Below are 26,107 nucleotides of genomic sequence, written 5' to 3' on the forward strand. Positions count from 1 at the left end.
CTGTTAAAATCACAAGGGAAGAACATTAAACACGCACAAGAAATAATACGGCTGCTGGAAGCAGTTCAACTGTCTGAAAAAGTGGCAATCATCCACATTAAGGCACATCAGAAAGTGAGCTCAGAATTGGAAGGGGGAAACGAGCTGGCGGACAGAGAGGCAAAAAAAGCAGCAAAAGGTGAGGTGACAGTAGAAGGAGCCCTGATTCCCGATGGCCAAATCTCCCTAGAAGGTAAACCTGTGTACAGTAAAAAGGACAGAATGCTAACTGAGGATCAAAAGGGAACATATAACCAGGAGGGATGGGCGGTTACAGCAGAAGGAAAACTGGTTATTCCCTCTCATTTACTATGGCCATTAGTAAGAGAAGAACATCAGAAAACACACTGGGGAATTGACGCTTTGTATAATTACTTGATTGGAAAGATCACTGCCAGTAACTTATATGCCACTATCACTCAAGTGGCCCGGCAGTGTGACCTTTGCCTCAAGACTAACCCTAAAAATACCCCTAAACCAAACCTGGGTCAAATTGGAAAAGGTCATGGACCTGGTCAGCAGTGGCAAATTGATTTTTCAGAATTACCAAGAAAAGGGGGGTATCGATATTTATTGGTATTAACAGATACCTTTTCAGGATGGCCAGAAGCTTTCCCCACCAGGACTGCCAAAGCCCAGGAAGTAACCAAGGTGCTGCTGCAAGAAATAATTCCACGCTTTAGAGTTCCAGCCACAATATCTTCAGATAGGGGACCACATTTCATTTCAAAAATAGTTCAACAGATCAGTCAGCATCTGAGCGTAGACTGGGAACTTCACACACCATACCGTCCACAGTCAAGTGGCCAAGTTGAGAAAATGAACCATCTGATCAAGCAATAAATTGTAAAACTAGAGCAAGAGGCTAATCTGCCTTAGCCCCAGTCCCTCCCGTTAGCATTGCTGCAGATTCAAACTAAGCCCAAAAATAAAGAAAATCTGAGCCCTTTTGAAATGCTTTATAGGAGACCATATGGTGTACAGAAAGGAATATCCACCCAAATTGGGGAAGAAAGGCTGACTGCTTATATGATAGCCTTAGATAAACAACTCAGAAAAATTGAGAAACATGTGGCTGGAACTCAGAGCAGAAGGCTAAATGGGCCAGTGCATGACATACAGCCTGGAGATTATGTGTATGTCAAGTCTCTTACAGAAAAGACCTTGGAGCCGCAGTGAAAAAGACCATTCCAAGTGCTTCTCACCACTTTCACTGCAATTAAAATCCAAGAGCAGAACGCCTGAATTCACCACTCCCGAGTAAAGAAAGCTCCTAAAACCTCTTGAAAAGTAACACCAGGAGATAAAGGACTGAAACTAAAATTCACTCAAACAAAATAAGTGCATTGTGGGTGAGAATGTTTTGTAACCTAAGCTGCAAGAGCTTAACTGAGAAAAATTTTTTGTTTATAATCATAATTACAATCCAAAAACTGGGAAATACCTCTAGCCAGAACAATGCTGAGTGGCCCTGGTCCCAAGCTTTTACCTAGTACACTGGATCCATAAAAAAGTATTCTGATATAAAGGATCTAAACCTATCAACTGTGGTTATGCATGAAAACCAAGTATATAAAAGACAAAAGTGGCACAAAAAACAAAAGTTGTGGTCACTCCAAGGGACTGTAGGAGAGGAAATCAAGGTTGGATGTCGGCTGATTAATGGAACCACTCATAAGAAAGCAATCCAAATTAGTGCTTCATCCACTCCCACAGGCAAACACAAGGAGGTTTGCAGTCGTTCAAGTGAATTGGACTGTTGGTATAATTTCACCCTAGTACAGATTGTTGAAGTGGTCTGCCTTTGCGCCCACGATAAAATTGGGCTCTCCTTCAAATTTAGAATAAATGCCACAACTAAACCCATTACAGCCGACACTAGCACTCCAGCCCAAACCCAGATCATGTCACCCAGGTTTGGACCCAAAATTTATGAAATAGGCCCATATGTGATAAGGAACATGGGTCAGCAACAATTGTTGTCTAATCCGGATTGGTCTCTCAAGCGTGTTGAACTATTGATGCAAACTAACATCTCTGAAGTCCAGCCAGCCTGCTCTTCCTTCCTAAAAACATCCTTTGAGGGCTGGACAACATGGTTGCAAAAACAAGCATACACCAGAGGTAGAATGCGGAGAGATCTGACCGGAATGTTAGGGACAGGACTAGGAGTTCTGAATGGAATCAATTCGGAAATATTAATGAACAAATTGGCCACTGCAACAAGTGATCTAACTAAATTAAAACAACCTTTACAATCATCTCTGTTGGCATTGGGAACTAGTCAGTGGCAGGTTTCAAAAGTGTTGCCAAGTTGGGAAGAAGCAGAAGACCAAGACCATAGATTAATCATAGATGCACTTGGTACGGCTCAGAGTAATACGTCCTTAGCTTTTAGCTGTATACAAGCACAGTTGTGGTTGCAGTCAACAGCTGCCTTGGTTATAAGAGAAGGAAGCGAAGGAACCTTTCCAATTGAGGTTCAAAAGGCTGTCTGGGACAATGCTACTGATTTTGAAAAGAAATTTCAGTCCTGGTGGACCCTGGTAAACGTCACCTATGATCCAACCATTAACACAGCTACTGCTTTTGTGCTCACCATCCGCAATGCCACAGTTTATGTTATTTATCCCATTATAGCATTAGGACTGAATCATGAGGGATCAGTGCTCTACCCTTCAGAACACAGAACATGGGCACGGAGAGTGGGTGAAAAATGGCAAACTGTGAATCTGGAATCTTGCATTTCCCAGGAACAACAAGGGTTCATTTGTGAGAGTAACACAATCGATGCTTGAGATATATGTCTTGATACTGAACAGGGTGTTTGTCTTTTTGAGGTTCATTCAAACACCAGTCAAAGGACTGTACTTGTATATATTGGTCAGGGTTGTGTATGTTTAAGGACTGCCTGTGCTTTTATAGAAATAGACAAGGATAATGTAACTTTGTTTAACAAGGATCATTCTAACCACTGTATTTGTAACTTCGTTAAGATTTTAGGGTGTGACTTCCTGTATTTAGCACCAGTTGTTTCCCACCAGCTAGTCAAGTCTGACCATACAACATATCATAACTTATCACCCACACCTATTAGGATGAATCTCACTTTAGTAAAACAATTAATTGATCATCAGGACCTTGCCAAAATTCTAAAAGGTATTCAGAAAACTGGAGAGCAAACTTTAATTACTGTCCATCATGACACAAGAGAAATAAACTAGGTTCTGCAAAGAGTAAAACAAGATGCAAGTTACAATAAGTGAGACTCACTCTTTGGATGGTCACCCACTGCTACTGGGATCCTAAATACAATAAGTCACCCCATTATTGTCTTATTAATATTGGTTGGTATAAGTTTTGTCCTGTCTTTTGTAATGCTTATTTGGAACTGGAAACTGTTATAACGAGTAGTAATATTAACCTCTTTATCCCAAGTACATGGCAAGGCATTAAGAGACACATATCGTAAAGACTGGAATTCATATTGAGTAAAAGAATTTACTGCCTTGTTGAAAAGGGGGGACTGAAATATGGGGTTAGAAACTAGAGGATATTAATCATAAAAAAATTAGAAGAATACTAATTAAAGGATAGGCATTCAGATGGTGTGTATTGCTGCTCTTCGAAAGAAGAGACAGGGCTGTGTACAAGAACAACAAAAGAGGAATACAAAGGTGCCTGATAAGGGGGTGGGTGCTCACCAGAACAAAACACAAGAATACAAGATTACCAAAGACACTGAGATAGTGAGGTGCCTCGAGCCCCCAGGACCAGATAAACCTGGCTTCAGAACTTGGACTATGACCAGAGGATCACTGGGCATGCGCAAGACAGCAAGGTCAGAAGTTCATCTCTGAGGAAGACTATCTTTCTTCATCTCTGAGACCCCCAGGACGACCACCAGAGACACCTGCGCAGGCGCAAAGGACTGATAAGACAATTAACATACGAAGCGGAGAGAGGAGGAGCCAAGGAATGTATATGCATAGGTGTATTGCGAAATTTGATGCATATGTAACATTCTAGAGGTTAAAAGGGAATGGAAGTGAGTGAGGGGTGCGGATGCCTTTGGGAGCTATCCCGCATCGCGCCCAGTGCTGAATAAATGACATACCTACTTTAAAACTCACTTTGTCTCTGAGATTTAGAGTCTTTCCGCGTGTCAATGGGAGGATTCAAGTTTGTTACTGCACAGTTTAAGAAATTAAAAACGTATAGAGCTTTGCATAACCTTTCAGCGGGGGTGTCTCCAGCTCCCCCCTTTTGTTGTACGAGAAGACGTTTGAGGGTGCCGCGGGCACGCTCTATAATGGACTGTCCTGTGGGTGAGTGTGGTATGCCTCTTTTGTGGGTGATACCCCACAAGGAGAAAAAAATCTGCAACTCTACGGGAAATATATGCAGGTCCATTGTCTGTTTTAATCTGTTGAGGGATTCCTAGTGAGGCAAAGGCATCAGAAAAGTGACGACAGACATCCTTTGCTGTCTCTCCTGTGTGAGCTGAGGCAAACAGAGAACCTGAATATGTGAAAATGGAAGCATGCACAAATTTCAAGCGGCCGAATTCAGGAAAGTGTGTTACATCTTTTTGCCAAATCTGTAGGCTTTGTAAACCTCTTGGGTTGACTCCTGTATTTACATTAGGAAAGTTGCGACGCTGACAGTCGGGACATGTGGCGATGATACTAGAGGCCTGAGCTGGAGTTAAATCAATAAGTCTTATTAAGGCTCCAGTATTTTGATGAAAGAAAGCATGACTCAGCCTTGCTTGCTCTATTTTGTTTGGTAAAACATGCTGCACAGAAAAAATGCTAGCAAGTCTGCTTGGGCGTTGCCTTCAGTGAGATAACCTGGGAGGTTGGAATGTGACCTAATATGCATAACAAAGTAAGGAGCCGTCTTCTTGTCTAACAGAGTAACCAGCAGTTTCAACCAGGAAAAAAAAGAGTGTCATTTTTAACATTTTTCAAAACAGAATTTTCTGCTCTTTGAACAATACCTGAAACATATGCGGAGTCAGTAATCAGATTAAAAGGTGTACTGAACTTCTGAAACACTCTGACCACAGCGGCTAATTCCACTATTTGTGGAGACCCTTCAACAACAGCAATATCAGATTGTCAGGTTCCAGTTTCAGAATCTTTCCATGCAATCACTGATTTATGGCTTTTCCCAGAACCATCTGTGAATATTGTCATAGCTCGTAAAGGAGTCTCACTTCTCTTTGGCTTAGGGAGTAAGTTAAAGCAAGAACTTAACAATTTGTGTTTAGGTGGATGGACAGATATCTGTCCTGGGTAATCTGCTAAAGCAATTTGCAATTTTTCAGACATCTGTAGCAACCAATTCAAATAAAACATAGTGAGAGGCAGAAAGATACAATTAAAATCTTTCCCAGCCAAGGAGGTCAGCCTTTGACGAGCCTTGATAATCAACATGGCCATAAGTTCATCCTGCATGGAAATAGTCTTGGGCATATTATTAGGCAAAAAGACCCATTCAATGATTAGTAAAGGGTCTGCTTTTTCCGAGTCCCACTAAAATATTAAGGCATGGGGTTGCTTGCTGGGGTTCAGAACGATTAACCACAGTGGTAACTCAGGGGCCCAACGGGGTGACTGTCTCTGAGATAGCATCAGCCACTTTCTGAAGCGCAGTCTGTGCTTCTTTGTTTAAATGCCTAGGTGATAAAAGGTCGGGCTCTCCCCTCAAGAGGGCAAACAATGGCTCTAAATCTTCATTTGAAATCGCAAGCAGGGGACGAACCCAATTTATCGTTCCCAGCAGTTTCTGTGCATCATGTAAAGTTTTTATTTCAGTTGGAATTTGCAAGGGTTGTGCCGAAATAGAATGCATGCTTATTCGCCAGCCCAAATATTTCCAGGGAGATGTCTTTTGAACCTTCTCAGAAGCAGTGGTCAGGCCCACTGATGTAACAGCTTGGCAGACCACTCGCATTGCTTCCTCCACACGAACCACACTTTCTGCAGAGATGAAGATATCATCCATATAATGATACAACAGAACATCAGGCATTTTTTCCCGTACTGGACTCAGAATTTTTGCCACATACCATTGGCATATGGTCGGGCTGTCTCGCAATCCTTGAGGCAGTACTAACCAATGATATCGATCAAGCGGTGCCTGCATATTAATGCTTGGCACAGAAAAGCTAAATTTGGGTGCATCATCTGGATGCAGCGGTATATCAAAAAAGCAATCCTTTAAATCAATCACTATTAGATGCCAATTTCTAGGGATCATAGAAGGAGAAGGGAGCCCCAGTTGTAGGGGCCCCATTCCCTCAATTGCCTCATTTATTTTCCTCAAGTCATGCAACAGCCTCCAACCCCCCCGATCGCTTTTTAATTATGAGCACGGGCGAATTCCAGGTGTTATGAGGGAGGCTAAGAATTAATTCATGCTTGTAATAATACTTCATATAAAGTGCTGAAAGTTAAATATAGTAGATATATGAAGCACCCCTTTTGTAAAATTCAGACTGAAAAACCTAAAACTCAGGGAGAGACTTCATTTGCATTTGAAGGTACAGAGCAAAGTTCAGATCCAAGGGGGGAGACTTCATTTGCACTTGAAGGCACAGGGCGAAATAACAAGGAACGAGACAAGAAGCGATCATCACTGTCTGACCAAACACCCACGCCACCTGGACATCATCGCCGGGCCGGAGGGAAAGACAAAAGGACTTCAGTAAATAACTATGCAATGCAAAAGATAACACTATATCGGACGGGCTGAAAATATTTACATCCTGGGTCTAGCCTGAGGGCACAAAAACTGTATAAAAATCTAAGCTCCAGCAGCAATTTCTTGTGAACAAGGGGAGGACTGTCCGCTGGTCCGACCTCGTTCACCAGGTGCCAACTCCCGGGCTTGGTGTCTTCAATTTTTTTGATTTAGTTTGGTGGTGGACTTTTTATTTCTTTGTAACCGAATTGACTTTAATAAATTTCTTTATATAAAACAATTCGGCTATTTTGCCTATAACACAGGGACTATTCGATGGGATTATATGTCCCTTTTTTAGCTGTTCTTGTACAAGTTTCTGTAATATGCGCAGTTTTTCTAATGACATGGGCCATTGATCCACCCAAACAGGATTTAAGGTTTTCCAGGTTAGTTTGGGGGTGTCGCGCGCACCAATGTGATTTGTTAAAAAAATATGGATATTGATCTAATACCAATATCCAACTATGACGGACAAAGACTCTCTAACAGTTTGAAGTTAGAAAGTGTATGTTTATTACGACGCCGGGCAGCGTGAGGGATAGCTCCCAAATACACACGCGCAATTTACAGATGCTCACAGGGTCTTTTTATGTACAAAAGTGTTGAATACCCAAAACACAAATGCATATTCATGACTCTGGTCCATCCCATTCCCCGCTTCGTATGGTAATTAGCCAAAAAGCAATTAAGCATGCGTAGTTTGTTCTTTGAAATGGGTCGGTGGTCCTTTTTAGGGGGTGGGGTCTCAAAATGATGAAGTAAGATGCGTCTTCCTCGCTTTGCCTTTTTAACCTTTTAGTGTTGGTGACACCAGGATCCTGTTTTCTCAAGACTATCTGATTTATGATCACATTGTGTCCTTGGAGTCTGTTGATTAAGTTGACAGGTCTCCTGATTTATCGGTTCCTTACATCTGGCTTATGTTAAAAAAAGGGAGTTTACCTCAGCAATGTCTAGTTAGTAAAAGGGGAGTCTACGTGCTAAAGTCTTTTATTCTTCAAAATGTAAAGGGAAGTCTACGTCAGCAAGTCCACGTCTACTTTAACTAAAGTCCTTAATTCTTTAAAATTAATATCTCATTCCCCACTTCTTCTTTAAAGTGAGTAAATTCCTTTACTCAATATATAGAGAGTCTTCTTCATCTATCCAAGCCGCACAGCTGGTGTCTCTCAAGACTAAGCCATATGCTTTTGATAGTGAGGTTAAGGCTGCTACTCGTCGTAGCATCCTCCAGTTCCAAACAAATATTGCAACAGATAAAATTAAACTTATACTAACTAAAATAAGCAACACAACTATGGGGTGGACTAAGGTGTTTAGTATACCAGTTGCTGTTGGAGACCACCCAAAAAGAACATCCCACCAATGATGAGACAAATGTTCTTCAAACCTTTTAAAAACTCCTTTGATGGTCTCTGTATCATGGTGAATTGTAATTAATGTCTTTTTGCCCCCTTCTCTAATTTCCTTTAGGATTTCTCTCAGTTCAGGGTGTTTCATCAATTGAGCAACTAGAGTCAAATTCATCCCTATGGGCACAGGCAGTATCTTCTCTACAGTGGTTAGGTTAGTCTTTATATATTGTTGTGATACTACAGGTGCTCGATAGGAAAAATCACATCCCTTAATTCTGACAAAATTGCAAACACACAAATTGAATTTGGTCTCCCTTACAATTTGGCTGTCTATTCTTATAATGGGGCACGCTGTCCTTAGACAGACACAACCTTGTCCTGTATACACCAATGAAGTTTTCTGTTCGTCTGGATGCGTTTCAAAGTGACAAATATTTTGATCTGTATCTAAGCAAGTGTCTTTGACACCTTCTAATGTCCCCTCACATATGTATCCTAGTTGTCTCCTCGCAGTGCAGGGCTCTAGATTAACAGTTTGCCATTTTCCTTCAATTTCTCGTGCCCACATCCTGTGCTCAGAAGGGTACAATACAGTTCCCTCATGGTTTAATCCTAAGGGGACTATTGGATGTATCAGGTCCACTGAGGCATCATGTGTGGTTATTGCACACCCCTCGATTTTGAGCCTAAACTGTGGACATTTACTCAAGCATTTGTTACAACATTCAGGACTAATGCGGATGGATCTCATGGGTGGGTGGTAAGCCTCGTGGAACCCATCCTGTACGAATGCATATTTACATCCCCAAACATTTCTTCCTTCCCACAAGCTTGCATTCGTGACTTTTAGCATCTTATTTAGAGCCTTACGAGAGTAAGCATCATAAGCTCTCCTTTGACACTTATTTATCTCGGTCACATTGTACCTGCATGGTACTGCATTGACTCTCATTATGGTTAAGGGAATTACGGCAGTAATTACAACTTTCCACATAATGTCCATACTGTCAATACATCTATTCGCGATTCCGAGTGAACTTCAGCTTCAGTTCATTATTGCCTGGTGTGATTTTCTAGATTCCTTCTGGGGCTTTCTTCACTCGGGAGTGATGGATCCAGGCCTTCTGTTCCTTGACCTTGATTGCAGTGAAGGTAGTAAGAAGCACCTGGAATGGTCCTTCCCACTGTGGTTCCAAGGTCTTTTCTGCAAAAGACTTAATATATACATAATCCCCAGGTTGTATATCATGTACTGGCCCATCTAATTCCCTGTTTTGAGCTCCAGACACATGTTTCTCAATTTCTCTGAGTTGTCTATTTAGTGCCCCTACTTGCATGGGTGTTGTTCCTTCTTGAACTGCATATGGCCTTCCATATAATATTTCAAAAGGGCTCAGTTTCTCTTTTGCCCTTGGTTTTGTCCAAATTCGCAATAATGCCAATGGGAGAGCCTGGGGCCAGGGCAAATTTGCTTCTTGCCCCAGTCTCACTATTTGTTCAAGTGGTTCATTTTTCCACTTGGCCACTAGATTGAGGGTGATATGGGGTGAAATACAGTGTGGTCCTCTATATGAGGATATGGTGGCTGGAACTCCAAAACGAGGTATTATTTCTTGCAACAGTGCTTTGGTTACCTCTCGGGCCTTAGCTCTTTTAGCAGAAAAGGCTTCTGGCCATCCTGAAAAAGTATCAGTTAACACCAATAGGTAACTATATCCTCCCCTCCTGGGCAGCTCTGTAAAGGCAATTTGCCATTGTTGCCCAGGTCCACAGCCTTTCCCAATTTGTCCCACTTTAGGCTTTGGGGTGTTTTTGGGATTAGCTCGGAGGCAAAGACTACACTGACAAGTTACTTGTCCCCAGTGTGTTTTCTTATGTTCCCTCTGTACTAATCACCACAACAAATAGGAGGGTACTACAAGTTTTCCTTCTTTTGTCACAGCCCATCCCTCCTGGTTATAACTTGCCTTTTCTGCCTTAATAAGTCTCTTATCCTTTTTGTTGTATATTGGCTTACCTTCAATAGAAATCATCAGTTATCTTACTTTTTGCTGCTTCTTTTGCCTCTCTATCTGCCAGCATGTTCCCCTCTTCCAACTCCGAGCTCACTTTCTGGTGTGCCTTGATGTGCACGATGGCTACCTCTTCAGGCAGTTGCACTGCATCTAACAGTCTCAGTATTTCTTGTGCGTGTTTAATGTTCTTTCCTTGTGAGTTTAACAGTCCTCTCTTTTTCCAAATGGCTCCATGTGCATGAACTACTCCAAATGCATACCTTGAGTCCGTATAGATGTTAATTCTTTTTCCTTTTGCCAGCTCCAGAGCTCGAATTAAGGCAACTATCTCAGCCTTCTGTGCAGAGGTATTTGTTGGTAATGGTTTGGACTCTATTACCTTTCTGCTTGTGGCACCTGCATACCCAGCATGTCTCTTTCCACTGATGACATAGCTGCTCCCATCAGTCATTTTCAAGTGGGGTATCTTTCAGATCCAGGCGACTGGAGAAGGTGGCTTCAATGGTCTCCAGGCAATCATGGATCACTGGTTCTCCCATACTGCCGCTGAGGAAGGAAGCTGGGTTCACAATGTTAGTTACCACAATCTCAACATCATCTTGTTCCACCAGTATAGCTTGGTACTTCAGGAATCTCTGTGGGGAGAGCCAGTGGCCCCCTTTCGTTTCCAGGACTGTAGACACTGTGTGAGACACTAGCACATCTTCTGACCCAGGGTGAACTTGCGTGCCTCTTGGATGTTCACTGCCACTGCTGCGACGGCTCTGAGGCACCCTGGCCACCCCTTAGTTGCCGTATCCAGCTGTTTAGAGGCGTAGGCAACTACCCTTCGATATGGACCCAGATTTTGTGCTAGTATCCCTAAAGCAATCCCTTGCTTCTCATGAGAAAACAAAAAGAATGGCCTACTCACATCTGGAAGTCCCAAGGCTGCTGCTGACATGAGGGCCTTCTTTAGCTGGTTTTGTCCATTGAAGGTCTCTGCTTCCTTCCGTGATCAAGGCATACAGAGGTTTAACAAATAATCCATAATTATCCTGTCATACCTAAAAAGGTTCTCAGTTCCTTCACTGTCTGAGGCTTTGGGGTCTGGCATATTGCCTCTTTGCCATCTTGCCCTAGGGTTCTTTGTCCAGCACTCACTTCATAGCCCAGGTCACTATTTGGGCTTTCTTTTGAGATACTCGATACCCCTGCAGGCCCAAAAAGTTTAGGAGGCTTACCGTCCAGTCCACGCATGTTTCCTGGGTCTGGGTGGCTATTAGGAGGTACTGGAGCAACTGTCCTTCTCCTAGTGGAGGTTTTCAAGACTCTAAGTCCTTTGCAAGCTGCTCCCCAAATATAGTGGGTGAATTCTTGTACCCCTGGGGAAGCACACACCATGTGAGCTGGTTCTTCTGTCCTGTTTTGGGGTTCTCCCACTCAAATGCAGAGATTTTCTGTCTGGCTTCATGGAGAGGGAGGCAAAAGAAAGCATCCTTCAAATCTAAAACGGTAAACCAGGTTAGTTTGGGAGTTAAACAATTTAACAAGGTATAAGGATTAGCAACTACTGGATACAAGTTTAAAGTTATCTTGTTAACAGCCCTTAAGTCCTGTACTAGCCTGTATGAGCAGTGGGGCTTCTTCACTGGCAGGAGAGGAGTGTTAAAATCAGAAAGTTCTCAATAATTGGACTAATCCCTTCTCTATCTTCTTTCTTTTGGGGGTTATTGTTTAACTCTTACTGGCTGCTGTTCTCCTTCTTTAAGTTTGATTTGTACTGGTAGTGCATTCTTTGCCCTGCCTGGTATGTCAGAAGCCCACACTCCAGGAAACACTTGATACTTTTTTTTTTTTTTACTTTACCTCCAAAATAATTTCCCCATTCTTAATTTTTTTTTTTTTTACCTCCACCTGCTCTAGCAGTTTTGTGCCCAAAAGTGCAGATGGAGCTTTAAGCATATATAAAAATTGAAGAATTTTTTATTATTTCCCAATTTATTCTCCAGTGGTTCACAAAAGTAACCTCTTTCAGATTGGCCAGTCGCTCCTTTTACCATAACATAGTCATTGGTTACAGGTATTAGGGCCTTATTTAGCACTGAAAATGTTGCCCTGCTGTCTATTAAGAATTAAACTCTTCAGGCCTCATCCAGTAAACCTTCTAGATTCCGGCTGTCAGGACCCTGGATCTTCTGGAATTTCCACCTGATGTCTCTTGTAGACTGTCCTAAAAATAAATTTATTAATTGCTGTGTCCCTTCATTAGATCCAGGATCCAGGGTGGTGTGTCGGTGCATCGCATCTTGCAGGTCATCTAGAAATCCACAAGGTGTTTGGGAGGGGCCTTGTTTGACAGCATATAGTGCTGACCAAATTATGGTTTTGAAGATTGCTCTTTTTAGCCCTTCTACTATCAATTTTTGGTATGTTTTTAATTGTCCCAACCCCTCATCATTATTAGGATCCCAGCCTGGGTCTTTAGCCACTTTCAAAACTAATTGCTTTTCAGTTTCTGTTAAGGCATCAAGCAGCAATTGGAGGTCTGCCCAATCAGGTAAATGCTGCTTAATAATAAACTTCATTTTCTTAGCAACCCCTATTGGATCACTTTGATAACCCTTAGCACTCTTTTCCCAGATCTCTAAATCAATCGAGGAAAAGGGAACTTTAATCAGTTTTGTTTCTCCATCAGAGGTCATTGCTTATCTGCTTGTATGTATGCTTGTATGACCCCTGTGGTTTGTTTTCGGGCCCTGGATGCTATAGGCCCTTGTGGGGGAAGTTTGGGGGCTGACAGGGGAAGTTCAGGTTCATCCCACTCACTGTCACTGCTAGGCAGTGGTGGGTATGGTTCAGGAGTGGGTGGAGAAATCCCTGCCTTAGTTGCTGTCCTTCCAAGGGAAGATGAAGTCTGCATTTCCCACCACCCTCCCCCTTTCCTGTCTTTTTGGAGGTGGCTTAAGTATGTCTTCTGTCTCCTGTTCTAAAGCCTCTACTTGATATACCTTGTCAGGATGTGTGCACCTCTGATTTACAGAGCAGGTGCTGCAGCAATGTTTGGGCTTCCCTTTAGTAGCTTTATTGTCCTTTTCAAGGGCCAGTACTAAAGGATCAGATAGAGGCTTCATTCCACAATGCCTTTGCTACTCAGGGTGATCTCGAAGGCTGAAAAACATATCTGCATATGTCACTTCTGACCACCTTTGCTCCCGCCGGAGGAAAAGCATTAACTGTAATAGTGTCTCATAGTCCAGTGTACCATTTGCTGGCCACTTCACTCCCTCATCAAGTTTATAGAGTGGCCACCACTGTGTACATAACTTAACTAGCTCCCTCTTGGTTTCTGTAGCATCACAACCCACCAGCTCTTTCCAGTGTGTTAAAATGCACCCCAAAGGGCTTCCTCTGGCAATCTCTTTGCTTTCATTTGCTCCCATATTCAGGATCCTATTTTTCCCAATGCCTTTTGACACACAAAAAGGAAAAAAAGAAAAAAAGAACAGAGAAAAAAAAATTTCCTCTTAAAAAAACCCCACTACACAGTCAGCCAGGCACTTGACCCCAAATTGCTGGTTATTAATCACTTATTAAACCGGGTCTTCTGTTATGCCTTGCCTTGGGTATATTACTACTAAAATAATTAAAATTAACAAATGTGAACTTTGCAGAGTATCAACCGAGTTCTCGCAGGAATCCAACAATTCTACTAAAATCCCGGCCACCTCGGCTGGCACTGGGCTTTCCGTTCTCTGCACACAAACAAAAGCTGCTAGACCGGGTTTCCCTTTTCTGCAGGTGTTATAAACGGGCCAGGAGACCTGCTCCTTTGAAAAGCCTTTATTAGTCAGCTCCTTCAAGGGGGAACTCGAGGGGTCGCCTGCGCCGCCGCTGCTCCTGTCGCCGTTCTCGCTCCTGTCGCCTTTTTCGCTTCTGTCGCCGTTCTCGCTCCTGTCGCCGTTCTTGCTCCTGTCGCCGCTGAGGATCAGGTGTCAGGCGAATCTGCTGCTCTCGCCGCAGCAGAGTCGGGAGTTCCGATCTCGCGGGAATCCCCAGGAACTCAACTGGGCTCGGGTGGTCTAGGGGTGTCACTTCTTCCCAGTCTCTTTGTGGTTATGGCGAGGCAGCAGAAGCAGAATTTGGTCTCTAGGTAGCTGAGGGTCTTCTCGGTATTGTAGTGTCTCCCTTTTATCTGGATTTTGTGCTGGGTCCTGGCTTTTGGGTCCGCTTGCCGGCAACTGCACTTCGGTTTGGAGCGGTGCACCATGGAAGTCCTTGGATTTTCCTATTAGGCGGGGCCAGCAGTTCGAGGAGCCAGCGGGGAATGGGGACAGCCTAGCCCGACGGAAGGGGAGGGAACCCGGGGTTTTAGAGGGGGTATACAACTTGGAATAAGGTTTTGAGGGTACAAATTTTGGTACAAACAGCATAACTTTTTTAACAGACAGGTTACAACTGGCATAACATTTTAAACAGCATAACTTTCTTAACAAATGACAGACTGTGTCAAAAATGGGAATTTCTTACATTTCATTCATTTCAGTCCCCCCTCTATTTCTTTGATCGGGCCTTTGCCCGCATCAATTGGTAGTTTTTGATTCATGGGAATATTTTTTATTTAGTTCTTTAGTTTGAGGTTTTAATTAAAGTAAAACTATTCTCTTATAGGGCACTTTTCAGTTAGGCGCTGCTTAAATGTTGCAGCATTTCATGCACTGCTTTATATCAAAACACGTGGGATTCACATGAGTGTGAACTTTTATAAGGGACTGCAGGTTCTCCCCGTCGTAGATGGGATGGTGTGTAGTTCTCCCAAGAGTCCAGTATGAACCATTGTCTCGATCTCACCTGGTCTTGCCTATTGGGTTGGGGAAGTGGGACAATAGCTCTTAGAGCATGCTCTTTTGATGTGTTTGCTCAATAGGACTATGTTTTAGTCCTCCCAAGAGTCCAGTATGAACCATTGTCTCGATCTCACCTGGTCTTGCCTCTTGGGTTGGGGAAGGTATTTAGTTGGCCTTATGGAGTTCCTTTCAGTGTATTCCCACTTCTTTCTTAGTTTTTGATTAGCCCTTCTGTGGTGTGCTCTATGAGAGATCTGTAATGATATTCTCACAACTTTTTTAAAACAGCTTAACACTTCATGATAACTTAGAACAACTTACAGAGAACATTTTTAAATGACAGCTTTTGATAACAACTTGGAAAGATTTTGAACAACGGGTTTTTTTTGTTTGTTTGTTTCTAATTGGGCTTTGGTTGTCTTTTGAAGGTTATTTTAAGCGTGTCTGGGTTTCTAATGGTGGTCTATTCAGAGGGAGTCTTTGCTGGGGTATCAGAGTCACTGGGAAGTGGCAATGGTCTTTTTATTCGGGATAGTAGTGCATGGTGAAGCCCCTATGTCTGACCTTGGTCGAACTCAGATTTTCAAGAGTGCTAGGGGCAGACATTTTAGCCAATTCATTCTAGTTTTTGTTATTAATTTAGTTAATACATTTTTGAAGGTTTTATTCATTTTCTCAACTTTTCTTGAGTTTTGAGGATGCCAGGGTGTATGTAACTGCCATTTCATTTTTAAGGCTTTAACAACATCATGCAGGACTTGTGCTACAAAGTGGGGGCCTCTGTCTGAAACGATGTTATTTACCAGTCTATATCGGGGGATGATGTGTTCTAGTAGTATCTTTATTATTACTTGTGCTGTTTCCCTTTTTGTAGGGAAGGCTTCCACCCAATGCGTTAAGTGATCAACTATAACCAAAAGATGCTTATGTCTCTGTACTGGAGGCATTTCTGTGAAGTTTGTTTGTATATTTTGAAAGGGTTTTAATGCTATTTGTCTTCCCCTTGGTGTGGGCTTTTTCATTACTTTTTGATTTACTTTTTGACAAATTAGGCATCCTTCAGTAACTGCTTTAGCCAGGTTATAGATTCTAACACATAGGTGTTCTCTCAGGAAATGATTACACAACCCTTGGGTGCCCCAGTGGGTTAAGCTGTGGATTTTTGCTAGCATTTTTCGAGCTATTGCTTTATTTAGGAATGTTCTTCTATCTGGGGTCAGCCATTCCCCCCGCTTCCCTTGGTGTAAACCTAACTTTTTTATTTTTTTTAATTAATTTTCATCATACATGGGTTTACTAACTTTGTTAGCTGGTACATCATTTAAAGTAAGAATTTTTATTGGTTCTCCCAGCTTTTGAGCTGCTAGTTTGGCTGCTTGATTAGCTACTTGGTTGCCCTTTCCTTCAAATGTGTCTTTTTTTTGATGTCCCTTGACATGTACAATTGCTATTTCTTGGGGCTTCATAAGAGATTCTAATACCAATTTAATTAATTCTTTATGTATCAGATTTTTCCCCTTTGAATTTAGGTAGCCTCTTTCTTCCCAGATTTTTCCAAATGTGTGTACTATTCCAAATGCATATCTCGAGTCTGTGTAGATTGTACCTTGGTCTTGTTCTAATAAATCTAATCCCCTCTTGAGGGCATAGACTTCACAACACTGGGCAGACCAATTGGGGGGCAGTTTTTGTTTTTCTATAACTTTTAAATTGTCCTTTTCTGTACCTTCGACTATTGCATAGCTTGATATTCTCTTTCCCTCTGTCACCCTAGATGATCCATCAATAAATAGCACCCTCCCACATGGTAGAGGTGTATCTTCAAGATCTTTTCTTACTTCTATTTGTAAATCTATGATTTCTAGGCAATTGTGCTCTAAGTTTGGTGTGGGTTCCCCTGAGAGGAACTGGGCAGGATTTAGACTTTTTGATGTGATTAGCTCCAAATCACTGGTGCCGGTTAAAATCACTTCATATTTTAAAATTCTAGAGTCAGTCAGCCATTGTTGAGCTTTTTGACTCAACACTGTCCTGAGATCATGGGGTGTGTGTGCAATGATGTTTCCCTGCAGTGTCAGTTTTTGTGCTTCCTCTACAAGAACAGCTGTGGCTGCTACAGCCTGGAGGCAAGCCGGCCACCCTCTTGCAACTGGATCCAGAAGTTTGGAAAGATATGCGACAGGCTTTTTGTGTCCTCCCCATTCTTGGGTTAATACCCCATAAATTATTCCCCCTTCAGAGTTAATGAATAGGTTAAACTTTTTCTTAAGGTCTGGGAGACTCCGGACAGGGGCTGAAGACAATTTTGTCTTTAGGTCTTTCAACTGTTCTTCATATAGAAATTTAATACTTTGGGAATATTTTTTTTCCCACAGCTTGCAATAACTAAATAGTCTTAATAATTTTCTTGTATCTTTCTTTGTGGTTGGATCTGGGACTGAGAGCATACCTGAGATTCTCTTAGGGCTTAATTTCTTACACCCTTCCCCAATGAGGTGTCTGAAGCAGGTGACCCACGATTTCATAAACTGCAGTCTGTTCTTTGACATTTTGAGACCTTTTTTCTCTAGAAAATTCAGTAGATTAATACTGGTTCTCTTCACTTCATCCTGCTTTTTCCCCGACATTAGGAGGTCATCTACATACTGCAGGATTTGCACACCGTTTTTAGGGATCAACTGTCTCAGTAACTCTTCTAGGGCTTGCCCGAAGAGGTTTAGGCTTTCAGTGGACCCCCGAGGAAGACGAGTCCATCTCAGTTGCTGCCCTCTCTTACTTTCAGGGCACTCCCACTCAAAAGCAAACCAATCTCGGCCCCCCTCTGCTAAAGGACAGGCCCAAAAAGCATCTCTTAGATTTATTACAGTAAACCAGGACTGCTCTCCAGGAATCCTGCTCAGGAGCGGGTAGGGGTTTTGTACTACCGAGTGCCTGGTAATTGTCTTTTTGTTTACTTTTTTTAGGTTTTGCACTGCCTTTTTTACAGCCAGAATAGGAGTGTTGTGGGGTGACATACAAGGTTTTAATATTCTTTCTGTGAGTAGATGGGTTATAATTGGGGTTAGTCCTTTTTCCCCTTCTAGAGAAATAGGATATTGCCTGACCCTTATAGGAGGTGTCTTTTCTTGTATTTTTATTTCTATAGGTGGGATATCTAAATATCCATATTTTCTCTCCTCAGCCCAGACCTCTGGCCTGACTTCTCTTAAGTCTTTAACAGTCAGCCTCATGATTTGTAGCACCATTCTTCCTTTTCTAGGAAGAATCCTTACTCTTAACTGAACTTGCAGGTCCTTTTCCAGCAGGTTACTGTCTACTTTGGGTAGATATATTGAATTAGTGACACATCTTTTGGAATTTTCTTTAATTTCTACATTTTTTATAACTGAAGTTTTGAAAGGCTCCCCTTCTGCTTCTAGGACTTCACAAGTCTTTCTTCTAATCGCAATTCCAACTGGAAGTCGGTTAATACATGATTTATCTGCACTAGTATTCACTAAAAACTCAAACTCTTCATGTTGGGGACCTACTTCAAAATTTACTATGGGCCTTTCTTGATGTTTTATGGGGTCCCTTAACGCATAGAGCCCCATGACACCTCCAATCTTCCTTGACCTCCTTCTTCAAAAATTTTTCTAATGCCTCTTGTTCCCTCATGACAGTCTCATCAAATGACATTTTTTTGCAATGTTTCTTAAAGTGTCCTATTTCTCTACAATAATAACAGGCTCGGGTCTCTCCTGGTCTCTGAAGAGTATTCCAAGGTGGTGGGTTCCTTTCTCTTACCTTTCCTGGTAAAGATTTTGTGTTTCCTTCACTCTTAGTATCCTTTCTGAGATCCTTTACACTTTCCCTGGCCACGACTACCATAATCCTGGTTTTTGCCTTTGTTTTTTCTTCTTCTCTCCTAAGGTATACTCTTAGGGCTTCCCTTAATAATTCATTTATTTCTCGGTCTTGCCAGTCCTCCATCTTTTCAAGTTTTCTTTTGATATCTGGCCAGGATTTTGTGACAAACTGTAACTTTAATAATATCTGTCCCTCTGGGCTATCTGGATCCAAATTAGAATATTGCTGGAAATTCCATCTGAGCCTGCTCAGCCAGGCTGCTGGGGTTTCATCTTTCTCTTGGGTCCTGTCAAAAGCTAATTTGGTGTTGCTACTCCGGGGAACTGATTCTTTAATACCTCTTATCATTAGGTTTCTATAATCTTCCATATTTCTCCTCCCTTCTCTTCTGTTTGGGTCCCACCCTGGGTCAGCTATTGGCAATTTCTGGTCACCGGGGGGGCCCATTCGGTTTTCTCTTTCCCAGATGCGCATTCCTGCTGCCCTAACCAGCCGAACCTCGTCTGGATTGAATAGTATATTTAAGATGGAGTTTAGTTCTCCCCATGTATAAATATTTGGGCCCAAAAACTGGTCAATCTGGTTGGCAATTCTCACTGGGTTTTCAACTAGATTCCCCAGCTCTTTCTTAAAACTTCTGACGCTGTTAAAGGTGTATTGACAAATCCTATTCCTCCAACTGCCCCACCCAATGGGACCTCCTTTAGGGGAAAGAGTTTGGTTTTTGACCTGGTGTTACTGTAAGGGTAACTTTCTGGGTTTTTTATTGCCTGACAGGATGCATTGTTAGGTGCCAGACCTAACTCCCAGCTGTGAGGGGGTGCAGGGATTGTGGATGGTGAAGGAGAGGAGGTTAGACCAGTGTTAGGAAATGGCAGAGGGTAAGAGGGGTTATAAATTGGAGGGGGGTAAGCTGGGGAAGGAACAGGGATTACAGTTTGGGAAGGTATGATTTTTAGGTGAGGTTGGAGGATTACTTCGGGATAAACTGTAGGAGGAGGCAAATGTTCTAAGGGGTCCCAATTATGGCTAGCTTCTTTTTGGTTCTGCTTTTCATTCCTTTGTTTCCCTTGCTGTAACTTACATATTTTTGTTGTTTTATTTTTGACTACTTGTTTTTGCCAACAGATAGCATAGAGCATCTGTTCAATACTTGAATCTCCTCGAGATTTCAAGTATTGAGTTAATTGTGAACACATCCAGGGGTCTCTAGTTCCACACCATGGCCATTTTTCAGGTAAATCTAGCTTAGGCCAAGCTTCTATGCAATAATGGATCATCTTGATTCTGTCTAAGCTTTTAGTGGCCTCATCAACCTCCCATAGTTCTAACATTTGTCCTAGTGGACTGTCTGGTGGAATATTTCTTATCTTTTTCTCTCTTTTCTCCTCAACTGGCTCCACTCTACTTATGTATGCCCCCATTTTCACTGGGTTTCAAATAAAAACTACGGTGCTCTTACCCTGACAGAAACTTTACTTCAGGGCAACACGAAGCAAAATTATCTGACCTTGTTTTAACTAAACTTCTTTAAGGTGCCCCTACACACACATAAGTTTAAAGGCGGGCAACCCAAATTTTAACTCTCACTCACTCTTTGAACACTCGTAAGTAGCCCCAGGGACCCTCTCTCAGGGTTTGGGCACTACCCCTGCCAGTGCTCGGAATGCCCCACAGGTAGCCTGGTGACCCGCCCTTAGGGCCTCAGCCACTACCCCTTGGCCAGCACTCCTTTTCTCTCCTGTATGTCAGGCAAATCCCCGTAAGTGGCCGGTCAACCAGGGCCCAGGGTTCCAGCTACCACCTACTGCCAGGATTTGGACATACAGCATGCGATGTACTTACTCACCCTACCTAAAAGTCCTTCACACTCTGGGACTCCCCTAACTCTCACTCCTCTGCACCCGGACAGCATACCTCTTCCCTGGGTACCCCCGACCAATGCAGACTCTTTTATCCCAGCACCCCGACAGCTACCCCAGCCAGTCTCCAAAGCACCCCAAAAGCAGCTTATCTTTGCTACCCCAGCCGGTACTCAGACGTTCTGGGCCGTAGCCTCAGCCAGTGCTCTATTTCTCTCCCCACACCCCGGTAGTTACCCCAGCCAGTGCCAACTCACAAGCCCTGAAAGTAGCCTGGGCAACCCACCCTTAGGGTTCCAGCCGCTACCCCAGCCAGCGCTAGTCTCCTGTGACACCCCGGGCTATAACCTCAGCCAGTGTGGTGCGTGCTTCCTACTGTTCGAGCCCTTTCGCATGCTTGAAATTGGCCTAAGCCTTTTCTGTCACACACTTCTTTGACATGCCACTCACTCTCTCCTCCGCACGTCCGGAGGGGGGCGCCTATGCCCCTGGAGACGCCTCAGTCTCTCCCAGTTCACTCGCTTCCTGCTTTGGGGGGTCCGAGCTGCCGGCCCCCCCCCATTCACTCCACACTCGCTCGTCTCCACTCCCGCCACCGGTTGTTCTTACCGATGCTCCTCAGTGGCGTCCCACAAGGCTAGCGAGCGTCGTCCTCTGGTCCGGGATGTCCAGCTGTCCAGGAGGTTTGAGGTTGGGCTGCGCCTTCCCGTCCTGGTCCTCTTCTGGGCGTGGCTTAGATCCCGGCGAGCCCCCAAATTGTTATAAACGAGCCAGGAGACCTGCTCCTTTGAAAAGCCTTTATTAGTCAGCTCTTTCAAGGGGGAACTCGAGGGGTCGCCTGCGCCGCCGCTGCTCCTGTCGCCGTTCTCGCTCCTGTCGCCTTTTTCGCTTCTGTCGCCGTTCTCGCTCCTGTCGCCGTTCTTGCTCCTGTTGCCGCTGAGGATCAGGTGTCAGGCGAATCTGCTGCTCTCGCCGCAGCAGAGTCGGGAGTTCCGGCCTCGCGGGAATCCCCAGGAACTCAACTGGGCTCGGGTGGTCTAGGGGCGTCACTTCTTCCCAGTCTCTTTGTGGTTATGGCGAGGCGGCAGAAGCAGAATTTGGTCTCTAGGTAGCTGAGGGTCTTCTCGGTATTGTAGTGTTTCCCTTTTATCTGGATTTTGTGCTGGGTCCCGGCTTTTGGGTCCACTTGCCGGCAACTGCACTTCGGTTTGGAGCGGTGCACCATGGAAGTCCTTGGATTTTCCTATTAGGCGGGGCCAGCAGTTCGAGGAGCCAGCGGGGAATGGGGACAGCCTAGCCCGACGGAAGGGGAGGGAACCCGGGGTTTTAGAGGGGGTATACAACTTGGAATAAGGTTTTGAGGGTACAAATTTTGGTACAAACAGCATAACTTTTTTAACAGACAGGTTACAACTGGCATAACATTTTAAAGAGCATAACTTTCTTAACAAATGACAGACTGTGTCAAAAATGGGAATTTCTTACATTTCATTCATTTAACAGGGACCTGGCTTAAAACACCAACAATTTTAGGCTCACAAAATAAACAGCCGGGGTCCCTTGCGCCCCTAAACACATTGAACCAAAAAAATTTAACAAGGTCTCGCCAAAATTCCCACCGATTTCAGCCGGGACGTAGCACAGACCCTTCCGCAGGAAAGCGGGGGGGACCTTGATCTTACACTGCTTTTCTGCTCCTCTGTGGTTGAGGACTAAGCCACCAGCACTTTAAGATACTACCACACACTGGCAACTGCAAACCTCACAAACAGATAAGAATATTTCTTTTTAACTAAAACATCCACTCGCCAAAACCTCTCCGTGTCTTACATAGAGCTAAGGGACGTGGCTTGAGGTTGCACAAGCCTAGAGTCCTCTGCGGTTACCGGGGAAACAAATCACCTCCAATCACCGCGGCTGTGTCGGGCATTCACTTTGAAAAGGAAAACCCCTTACCCTTGCTTGTTTTTTTTTTGTTTTGTTTTCCTTTTTTTTTCCTTTTCTTTTAAACAATTTTTTCACCCACAGATATTTTTCTACTAAACAACACACTGATTCAAATTACAGATAGACTTCAATCACGACATAAACTTGCAAAACTTCCAAAAATACTCACAAAGATTAGTAACACACAGCAAAGTCACACAAACCAAAACGCGTACTACACAAGCTTTTACAAACCACAACACATACGGTACACAAATGATTCTTTTCCTCACCAAAACGCACACAATCACCAAACCACAGGACCACCACACACACACCTTCGGCACGGGACCACGACCCAAGACAGCACCTTCCGTGCCCCAAAACTCGGGCTGGCCTTTCAGATTATGGATCACCAAGGCGCACCTTTAAACTACAAGCCGAGATCGGAGCCACCACTGTTCCCCAAACCAACAAAACCTGCAGCCCTGGGACCGCTGCTGCCCTCCCCTCTACGGGAGGGAGCTTTAAATTACCAAAATCGGAGCCACCACTGCTCCACAAACCAACAAAACCTACGGCCCTGGGGCCGCTGCTGCCCTCCCCTCTACGGGAGGGAGCTACAAGATACCAGCTCTACCTGGAACACAACCAACCATTTACAAGACTCCGCGGAGTTTCCAAAACCCAGTCAGGCTTCTGCTTTGCATAAGACGTCTCTTATGACTTATAAGCCGCCTCTGTTCCAAGGTACCTGTTCCCAATATTTTAAACATACCTTTTGTCCGTAGTTCCAGCAGGCTCTGGTCTTTCCCCGGGGGTGTCAGCGGGGCCGCGGGAGCCCCTCTTCCCAGGAAATTCTGGGCGGGCGCCCTGAGGGGTCCCAGACCCCGATGGCCCCCTCGGCCAGAGAGAGCAGTGTCCTGCCGCGGTCGCCAAAATGATTTGTTAAAAAAATATGGATATTGATGTAATACCAATATCCAACTATGACGGACAAAGACTCTCTAACAGTTTGAAGTTAGAAAGTGTATGTTTATTACGATGCCGGGCAGCGTGAGGGATAGCTCCCAAATACACACGCGCGCAATTTACAGATGATCACAGGGTCTTTTTATGTACAAAAGTGTTGAATACCCAAAACACAAATGCATATTCATGACTCTGGTCCATCCCATTCCCCGCTTCGTATGGTAATTAGCCAAAAAGCAATTAAGCATGCGTAGTTTGTTCTTTGAAATGGGTCGGTGGTCCTTTTTAGGGGGTGGGGTCTCAAAATGATGAAGTAAGATGCGTCTTCCTCACTTTGCCTTTTTAACCTTTTAGTGTTGGTGACACCTGGATCCTGTTTTCTCAAGACTATCTGATTTATGATCACATTGTGTCCTTGGAGTCTGTTGATTAAGTTGACAGGTCTCCTGATTTATCGGTTCCTTACATCTGGCTTATGTTAAAAAAAAAGGGAGTTTACCTCAGCAATGTCTAGTTAGTAAAAGGGGAGTCTACGTGCTCTTCAAAATGTAAAGGGAAGTCTACGTCAGCAAGTCCACGTCTACTTTAACTAAAGTCCTTAATTCTTTAAAATTAATATCTCAAATGACCCTTATACAAAATTTGACTGCATGAAAATTCCCCACTGTGATAAAACATCTCTCCCCCACAAGATTAGGGGAGCTGAAATCACAAAGGGTCTGACAGTAGCTACTGTCCTCTCAGGTCCTGTAATTTGCACCAAGTATTGGCTCTGATAGCTTTGACTGTTTCCACCCACCCCTGAAAGGACTTGGGGGACCGGCATTAGTGGCCAATCATTAGGCCATTGACTTTGAGAGATAAGACTAATGTCTGCGCCTGTATCAATAAGTCCGGTTAAAATTAACTTCTTGCCTTTCAGAGACACTTTGCATTGGCATGTGGGACACTGAGAAGTGATACGTTGTGTCCAGAAAATCTGTGGCACCCCTGTGGAACCAAACCCGGCCTCCCGTGTAGCTGTTGGGGGTGCGGACAACGGGACTGTCGGGAAAAGTACAAGCTGAGCAATTTTGCTGCCTGCGGGGATCACGCAGAGGGGCTGTGGGGTCCAAGCCATAATTTTTATTTCCCCAACTGCATCATAGTCAATGACTATTGGCAAAACAAATAGACCTGTTACTGAGGTAGAAGATCTACCTAAGAGCAAAGTGTGGAGAGCCTGCCTGAGACCTGGCTGCGAGAGAAAGGACATAGCAGCCAGATCCAGCTAGTCTCTGTGTGAGGGGCTAGGCGTGTGTGGTGTACGTGACTAAGCCAAGGGCAGAGCGCCCTTGAGCACAGATGTTAGATGACAACAAGGATGTTGAAAGTACATGGTATGTAGAAAAGTATATGGAATTAGGGAAGTTGCAACCACAAGGCTAACCGCAAGAGTTATATGTGTTAGAAGAGCTGTAACCAATCATGAGCTATGCTTTTGTAATATGTATGAGCTAATTACTGACTGTATAAGAATGTTGATTTTGATCACAATAAATCGAGACTTGTTGACCATGACAGCATGAGACACGTCTCCCATCTTTTCCAATATCTGGTGACCCCGACGTGATGCGATGCGTCCCTACAGGAGTTGAGAAAAGATGATGGGTTCGGATCCTGCTGCAACCAGGATGGCATAAGGGCGACAGCGAGAAAGCCCCGGCCCTGAGTGATCGCAGCGGCGAGCTCAGCCGATACGTGCTGCCGAGACCTTGGAGAAGTTGCAACAGCGCTGACGTGAGTAATGGATAGGCAAGCAGCATATGAGTTATTTACCGCCTGCCTAAGGCAGAGACGGATACAGGGTATCTACCTGGATAAAGAGTTACTTTCACTTTTAAGACATGGGAAGTCTTATGAGTTTTTTACTAATCCCCATACAGTTACGATTTGAGTGGACAGTTTTACCACAAGGTATGTGAAATTCACCAACCTTGTGTCAGCTTTATGTAGATGCAGCATTACAGCCTTTACGCCGGCAAATGCCAGAGACAGTCATCTACCATTATATGGATGATATCTTGTTTGCACAGCAACATGAATTTTTGCCTGATCAGGTGGAGTGTATCAAAACCACGCTGGCAGACCACTCTTTAGTCGTCGCCACAGAGAAAATCCAGAAGTCTGCTCCTTGGAAGTACCTTGGGTGGACCATAACGGAAAGTAGAATTAGACCGCAAAAACTGCTGGGGGCTGTCACCCTGACTACATTACACGAGGCGCAGAAGCTTTTGGGGGATCTGCAGTGGCTCAAACCTGTTGTGGGTATCCCTAATACCTTGCTCCAGATTCTCCAGCCTCTTTTGAAAGGGACGGATCCCTGCACCCCGGTGTCTTTGACTCCTCGGCAGAAAGACGCTTTACATCAGATATTACGCTGTGTGGCTGAGGGGTTTGTTTCCCGTTTGGACCCTGCCTCCCCGGTGACTCTTACGGTATGGCACAGTCGATCGGGTCACCTGCTTGGG

The 26,107-nt window shown here is 43.9% G+C and overlaps 1 long non-coding RNA gene across 1 annotated transcript; it reads left to right on the forward strand.

Moving 5' to 3' along the window:
* The first annotated feature begins 322 nt into the window (after nt 1-322).
* LOC136373262 (uncharacterized) lies at nt 323-4,171 on the forward strand. Its single transcript, XR_010745608.1, has 2 exons — nt 323-723; nt 3,177-4,171. It is a non-coding gene; the product is annotated as an uncharacterized lncRNA (long non-coding RNA).
* Nucleotides 4,172-26,107: the final 21,936 nt, after the last annotated feature.

This window comes from Sylvia atricapilla, chromosome W (genome assembly GCF_009819655.1).
Source record: "Sylvia atricapilla isolate bSylAtr1 chromosome W, bSylAtr1.pri, whole genome shotgun sequence".
Classification (NCBI taxonomy): Eukaryota; Metazoa; Chordata; class Aves; order Passeriformes; family Sylviidae; genus Sylvia; species Sylvia atricapilla.